Below are 7500 nucleotides of genomic sequence, written 5' to 3' on the forward strand. Positions count from 1 at the left end.
CCAACATAGCCAAACGAAGGCGGGGACGTTAGTGTGGCAGAAGGGCATGTCTTTAAGCCGTCGGGCGAATGTCCCTGCCAGTTGGAATCTTTTCGGGAAAAAGGGTGAAAAAATCGGAAAGGCCTAGCCGTCCGCCGTGGGGTGCGTTCGCTCGGGCTCGGCCAGCCGCGTCGATGGGTGCCGGAACGGTGCGGCTGCGCTCCGGGAGTGCGGAGATACGGCCTGTCAAGTTTCGTCCCGGAAGTCTGGATGGAGCTAAATCCGAAGCCGTTTGCGGGAAATTAGTTCCAGGGCTCGGCGACCGAAGTCAAATCCGTCCCGCCAACTTGACACTTGTCATTTCTGTCCTTGGGGGTTGGCGGGGTACCTGCACAGAGGTAGGAGGTGGCTGATCGAGAATTGGTGAGTTTTCCAAAGTCACGTCTCGAGCCTCCAGGTCTGCAGAGACCGACCAGGGCTGCCGCCCAACCGACTATTCACCCTTTTTGGGCGGGAATTTTTTCCATTTTTGTCCATTTTTCGGGTTTTTGGTCGGGCTTCAAAAACGGCAGCCCGAGGCCTGGCAGAGGCCGGGGCATGTCCCCGGTCGCGCCAGGCGGCTCGCGCGACCCGATTAGGCCCCGAAAGGAGTCGGGAAATCGGCAGACCTGCCCGAGTTCAGCCCGGGGGAGGCGGGGGGCAGGTCGGTTCGGCTCAAATCATTAACCAAAGCCGAGACTTGGTCTCGCTGGCGCAACCGAAGTGCCAGGCTGGATAACTCATTAACCAGAAGGCGGCTGGAGGCAGGCAGGGCTGATGGCTGAGGCCGGGTGGAGGCCACCCGCGGCCGGGAAAGTCAAAAGTCCCGTTGTGTGGAAGTCTATGAGGTCAGATTCGGCCGCCTTACCGGGCCTGCGGTTGATGGTTTCCCGCTTGGGCAAGCGAGTCGGCCCGGCAAAGTGGCCACTTGCATTTTCTGGCAAGTGTCTGCGAACAACGTTAATGAGTTGAACCTCGGCAATTGTCGGAAGTCCCGATGAAGAAATGAAAATGCCCCTTTTGCGGGGATTTGGATGCTCATGGCCGGCAGCAGGTGGCCCGACGCCCCGCCAACTTGACACTTGTCATTTCTGTCCTTGGGGGTTGGCGGGGTATCTGCACAGAGGTAGGAGGTGGCAGAATCGAGACTTGGTGAGTTTTCCAAACAAACGTCTCGAGCCTCCAGGTCTGCAGAGACCGACCAGGGCTGCCGCCCAACCGACTATTCACCCTTTTTGGGCGGGAATTTATTCCCTTTTTGCCCATTTTTCGGGTTTTTGGTCGGGCTTCAAAAGCGGCTGCCCGAGGCCTGGCAGGTGCCGGGGCATGGTCCCCGATCGCGCCAGGCGGCTCGCGCGACCCGATTAGGCCCCGAAAGGAGTCGGGAAATCGGCAGACCTTGCCGAGTTCAGCCCGCGGGGGCGGGGGGCAGGTCGGTTCGGCTCAAATCATTAACCAAAGCCGAGACTTGGTCTCGCTGGCGCAACCGAAGTGCCAGGCTGGATAACTCATTAACCAGAAGGCGGCTGGAGGCAGGCAGGGCTGATGGCTGAGGCCGGGTGGAGGCCACCCGCGGCCGGGAAAGTCAAAAGTCCCGTTGTGTGGAAGTCTATGAGGTCAGATTCGGCCGCCTTACCGGGCCTTCGGTTGATGGTTTCCCGCTTGGGCAAGCGAGTCGGCCCGGCAAAGTGGCCACTTGCATTTTCTGGCAAGTGTCTGCGAACAACGTTAATGAGTTGAACCTCGGAAATTGCCGGAAGTCCCGATGAAGAAATGAAAATGCCCCTTTTGCGGGGATTTGGATGCTCATGGCCGGCAGCAGGTGGCCCGACGCCCCGCCAACTTGACACTTGTCATTTCTGTCCTTGGGGGTTGGCGGGGTATCTGCACAGAGGTAGGAGGTGGCAGAATCGAGACTTGGTGAGTTTTCCAAACAAACGTCTCGAGCCTCCAGGTCTGCAGAGACCGACCAGGGCTGCCGCCCAACCGACTATTCACCCTTTTTGGGCGGGAATTTATTCCCTTTTTGCCCATTTTTCGGGTTTTTGGTCGGGCTTCAAAAGCGGCTGCCCGAGGCCTGGCAGAGGCCGGGGCATGGTCCCCGATCGCGCCAGGCGGCTCGCGCGACCCGATTAGGCCCCGAAAGGAGTCGGGAAATCGGCAGACCTGCCCGAGTTCAGCCCGGGGGGGGCGGGGGGCAGGTCGGTTCGGCTCAAATCATTAACCAAAGCCGAGACTTGGTCTCGCTGGCGCAACCGAAGTGCCAGGCTGGATAACTCATTAACCAGAAGGCGGCTGGAGGCAGGCAGGGCTGATGGCTGAGGCCGGGTGGAGGCCACCCGCGGCCGGGAAAGTCAAAAGTCCCGTTGTGTGGAAGTCTATGAGGTCAGATTCGGCCGCCTTACCGGGCCTGCGGTTGATGGTTTCCCGCTTGGGCAAGCGAGTCGGCCCGGCAAAGTGGCCACTTGCATTTTCTGGCAAGTGTCTGCGAACAACGTTAATGAGTTGAACCTCGGCAATTGTCGGAAGTCCCGATGAAGAAATGAAAATGCCCCTTTTGCGGCGATTTGGATGCTCATGGCCGGCAGCAGGTGGCCCGACGCCCCGCCAACTTGACACTTGTCATTTCTGTCCTTGGGGGTTGGCGGGGTATCTGCACAGAGGTAGGAGGTGGCAGAATCGAGACTTGGTGAGTTTTCCAAACAAACGTCTCGAGCCTCCAGGTCTGCAGAGACCGACCAGGGCTGCCGCCCAACCGACTATTCACCCTTTTTGGGCGGGAATTTATTCCCTTTTTGCCCATTTTTCGGGTTTTTGGTCGGGCTTCAAAAGCGGCTGCCCGAGGCCTGGCAGAGGCCGGGGCATGGTCCCCGATCGCGCCAGGCGGCTCGCGCGACCCGATTAGGCCCCGAAAGGAGTCGGGAAATCGGCAGACCTGCCCGAGTTCAGCCCGGGGGGGGCGGGGGGCAGGTCGGTTCGGCTCAAATCATTAACCAAAGCCGAGACTTGGTCTCGCTGGCGCAACCGAAGTGCCAGGCTGGATAACTCATTAACCAGAAGGCGGCTGGAGGCAGGCAGGGCTGATGGCTGAGGCCGGGTGGAGGCCACCCGCGGCCGGGAAAGTCAAAAGTCCCGTTGTGTGGAAGTCTATGAGGTCAGATTCGGCCGCCTTACCGGGCCTTCGGTTGATGGTTTCCCGCTTGGGCAAGCGAGTCGGCCCGGCAAAGTGGCCACTTGCATTTTCTGGCAAGTGTCTGCGAACAACGTTAATGAGTTGAACCTTGGAAATTGCCGGAAGTCCCGATGAAGAAATGAAAATGCCCCTTTTGCGGGGATTTGGATGCTCATGGCCGGCAGCAGGTGGCCCGACGCCCCGCCAACTTGACACTTGTCATTTCTGTCCTTGGGGGTTGGCGGGGTATCTGCACAGAGGTAGGAGGTGGCAGAATCGAGACTTGGTGAGTTTTCCAAACAAACGTCTCGAGCCTCCAGGTCTGCAGAGACCGACCAGGGCTGCCGCCCAACCGACTATTCACCCTTTTTGGGCGGGAATTTATTCCCTTTTTGCCCATTTTTCGGGTTTTTGGTCGGGCTTCAAAAGCGGCTGCCCGAGGCCTGGCAGAGGCCGGGGCATGGGCCCCGATCGCGCCAGGCGGCTCGCGCGACCCGATTAGGCCCCGAAAGGAGTCGGGAAATCGGCAGACCTTGCCGAGTTCAGCCCGCGGTGGCGGGGGGCAGGTCGGTTCGGCTCAAATCATTAACCAAAGCCGAGACTTGGTCTCGCTGGCGCAACCGAAGTGCCAGGCTGGATAACTCATTAACCAGAAGGCGGCTGGAGGCAGGCAGGGCTGATGGCTGAGGCCGGGTGGAGGCCACCCGCGGCCGGGAAAGTCAAAAGTCCCGTTGTGTGGAAGTCTATGAGGTCAGATTCGGCCGCCTTACCGGGCCTTCGGTTGATGGTTTCCCGCTTGGGCAAGCGAGTCGGCCCGGCAAAGTGGCCACTTGCATTTTCTGGCAAGTGTCTGCGAACAACGTTAATGAGTTGAACCTCGGCAATTGTCGGAAGTCCCGATGAAGAAATGAAAATGCCCCTTTTGCGGGGATTTGGATGCTCATGGCCGGCAGCAGGTGGCCCGACGCCCCGCCAACTTGACACTTGTCATTTCTGTCCTTGGGGGTTGGCGGGGTATCTGCACAGAGGTAGGAGGTGGCAGAATCGAGACTTGGTGAGTTTTCCAAACAAACGTCTCGAGCCTCCAGGTCTGCAGAGACCGACCAGGGCTGCCGCCCAACCGACTATTCACCCTTTTTGGGCGGGAATTTATTCCCTTTTTGCCCATTTTTCGGGTTTTTGGTCGGGCTTCAAAAGCGGCTGCCCGAGGCCTGGCAGAGGCCGGGGCATGGTCCCCGATCGCGCCAGGCGGCTCGCGCGACCCGATTAGGCCCCGAAAGGAGTCGGGAAATCGGCAGACCTTGCCGAGTTCAGCCCGGGGGGGGCGGGGGGCAGGTCGGTTCGGCTCAAATCATTAACCAAAGCCGAGACTTGGTCTCGCTGGCGCAACCGAAGTGCCAGGCTGGATAACTCATTAACCAGAAGGCGGCTGGAGGCAGGCAGGGCTGATGGCTGAGGCCGGGTGGAGGCCACCCGCGGCCGGGAAAGTCAAAAGTCCCGTTGTGTGGAAGTCTATGAGGTCAGATTCGGCCGCCTTACCGGGCCTTCGGTTGATGGTTTCCCGCTTGGGCAAGCGAGTCGGCCCGGCAAAGTGGCCACTTGCATTTTCTGGCAAGTGTCTGCGAACAACGTTAATGAGTTGAACCTCGGAAATTGCCGGAAGTCCCGATGAAGAAATGAAAATGCCCCTTTTGCGGGGATTTGGATGCTCATGGCCGGCAGCAGGTGGCCCGACGCCCCGCCAACTTGACACTTGTCATTTCTGTCCTTGGGGGTTGGCGGGGTATCTGCACAGAGGTAGGAGGTGGCAGAATCGAGACTTGGTGAGTTTTCCAAACAAACGTCTCGAGCCTCCAGGTCTGCAGAGACCGACCAGGGCTGCCGCCCAACCGACTATTCACCCTTTTTGGGCGGGAATTTATTCCCTTTTTGCCCATTTTTCGGGTTTTTGGTCGGGCTTCAAAAGCGGCTGCCCGAGGCCTGGCAGAGGCCGGGGCATGGGCCCCGATCGCGCCAGGCGGCTCGCGCGACCCGATTAGGCCCCGAAAGGAGTCGGGAAATCGGCAGACCTTGCCGAGTTCAGCCCGCGGTGGCGGGGGGCAGGTCGGTTCGGCTCAAATCATTAACCAAAGCCGAGACTTGGTCTCGCTGGCGCAACCGAAGTGCCAGGCTGGATAACTCATTAACCAGAAGGCGGCTGGAGGCAGGCAGGGCTGATGGCTGAGGCCGGGTGGAGGCCACCCGCGGCCGGGAAAGTCAAAAGTCCCGTTGTGTGGAAGTCTATGAGGTCAGATTCGGCCGCCTTACCGGGCCTTCGGTTGATGGTTTCCCGCTTGGGCAAGCGAGTCGGCCCGGCAAAGTGGCCACTTGCATTTTCTGGCAAGTGTCTGCGAACAACGTTAATGAGTTGAACCTCGGAAATTGCCGGAAGTCCCGATGAAGAAATGAAAATGCCCCTTTTGCGGGGATTTGGATGCTCATGGCCGGCAGCAGGTGGCCCGACGCCCCGCCAACTTGACACTTGTCATTTCTGTCCTTGGGGGTTGGCGGGGTATCTGCACAGAGGTAGGAGGTGGCAGAATCGAGACTTGGTGAGTTTTCCAAACAAACGTCTCGAGCCTCCAGGTCTGCAGAGACCGACCAGGGCTGCCGCCCAACCGACTATTCACCCTTTTTGGGCGGGAATTTATTCCCTTTTTGCCCATTTTTCGGGTTTTTGGTCGGGCTTCAAAAGCGGCTGCCCGAGGCCTGGCAGAGGCCGGGGCATGGTCCCCGATCGCGCCAGGCGGCTCGCGCGACCCGATTAGGCCCCGAAAGGAGTCGGGAAATCGGCAGACCTGCCCGAGTTCAGCCCGGGGGGGGCGGGGGGCAGGTCGGTTCGGCTCAAATCATTAACCAAAGCCGAGACTTGGTCTCGCTGGCGCAACCGAAGTGCCAGGCTGGATAACTCATTAACCAGAAGGCGGCTGGAGGCAGGCAGGGCTGATGGCTGAGGCCGGGTGGAGGCCACCCGCGGCCGGGAAAGTCAAAAGTCCCGTTGTGTGGAAGTCTATGAGGTGAGATTCGGCCGCCTTACCGGGCCTGCGGTTGATGGTTTCCCGCTTGGGCAAGCGAGTCGGCCCGGCAAAGTGGCCACTTGCATTTTCTGGCAAGTGTCTGCGAACAACGTTAATGAGTTGAACCTCGGCAATTGTCGGAAGTCCCGATGAAGAAATGAAAATGCCCCTTTTGCGGGGATTTGGATGCTCATGGCCGGCAGCAGGTGGCCCGACGCCCCGCCAACTTGACACTTGTCATTTCTGTCCTTGGGGGTTGGCGGGGTATCTGCACAGAGGTAGGAGGTGGCAGAATCGAGACTTGGTGAGTTTTCCAAACAAACGTCTCGAGCCTCCAGGTCTGCAGAGACCGACCAGGGCTGCCGCCCAACCGACTATTCACCCTTTTTGGGCGGGAATTTATTCCCTTTTTGCCCATTTTTCGGGTTTTTGGTCGGGCTTCAAAAGCGGCTGCCCGAGGCCTGGCAGAGGCCGGGGCATGGTCCCCGATCGCGCCAGGCGGCTCGCGCGACCCGATTAGGCCCCGAAAGGAGTCGGGAAATCGGCAGACCTGCCCGAGTTCAGCCCGGGGGGGGCGGGGGGCAGGTCGGTTCGGCTCAAATCATTAACCAAAGCCGAGACTTGGTCTCGCTGGCGCAACCGAAGTGCCAGGCTGGATAACTCATTAACCAGAAGGCGGCTGGAGGCAGGCAGGGCTGATGGCTGAGGCCGGGTGGAGGCCACCCGCGGCCGGGAAAGTCAAAAGTCCCGTTGTGTGGAAGTCTATGAGGTCAGATTCGGCCGCCTTACCGGGCCTTCGGTTGATGGTTTCCCGCTTGGGCAAGCGAGTCGGCCCGGCAAAGTGGCCACTTGCATTTTCTGGCAAGTGTCTGCGAACAACGTTAATGAGTTGAACCTCGGCAATTGTCGGAAGTCCCGATGAAGAAATGAAAATGCCCCTTTTGCGGGGATTTGGATGCTCATGGCCGGCAGCAGGTGGCCCGACGCCCCGCCAACTTGACACTTGTCATTTCTGTCCTTGGGGGTTGGCGGGGTATCTGCACAGAGGTAGGAGGTGGCAGAATCGAGACTTGGTGAGTTTTCCAAACAAACGTCTCGAGCCTCCAGGTCTGCAGAGACCGACCAGGGCTGCCGCCCAACCGACTATTCACCCTTTTTGGGCGGGAATTTATTCCCTTTTTGCCCATTTTTCGGGTTTTTGGTCGGGCTTCAAAAGCGGCTGCCCGAGGCCTGGCAGAGGCCGGGGCATGGGCC

Source organism: Pristiophorus japonicus, unplaced genomic scaffold (genome assembly GCF_044704955.1).
Source record: "Pristiophorus japonicus isolate sPriJap1 unplaced genomic scaffold, sPriJap1.hap1 HAP1_SCAFFOLD_821, whole genome shotgun sequence".
Taxonomy (NCBI): Eukaryota; Metazoa; Chordata; class Chondrichthyes; family Pristiophoridae; genus Pristiophorus; species Pristiophorus japonicus.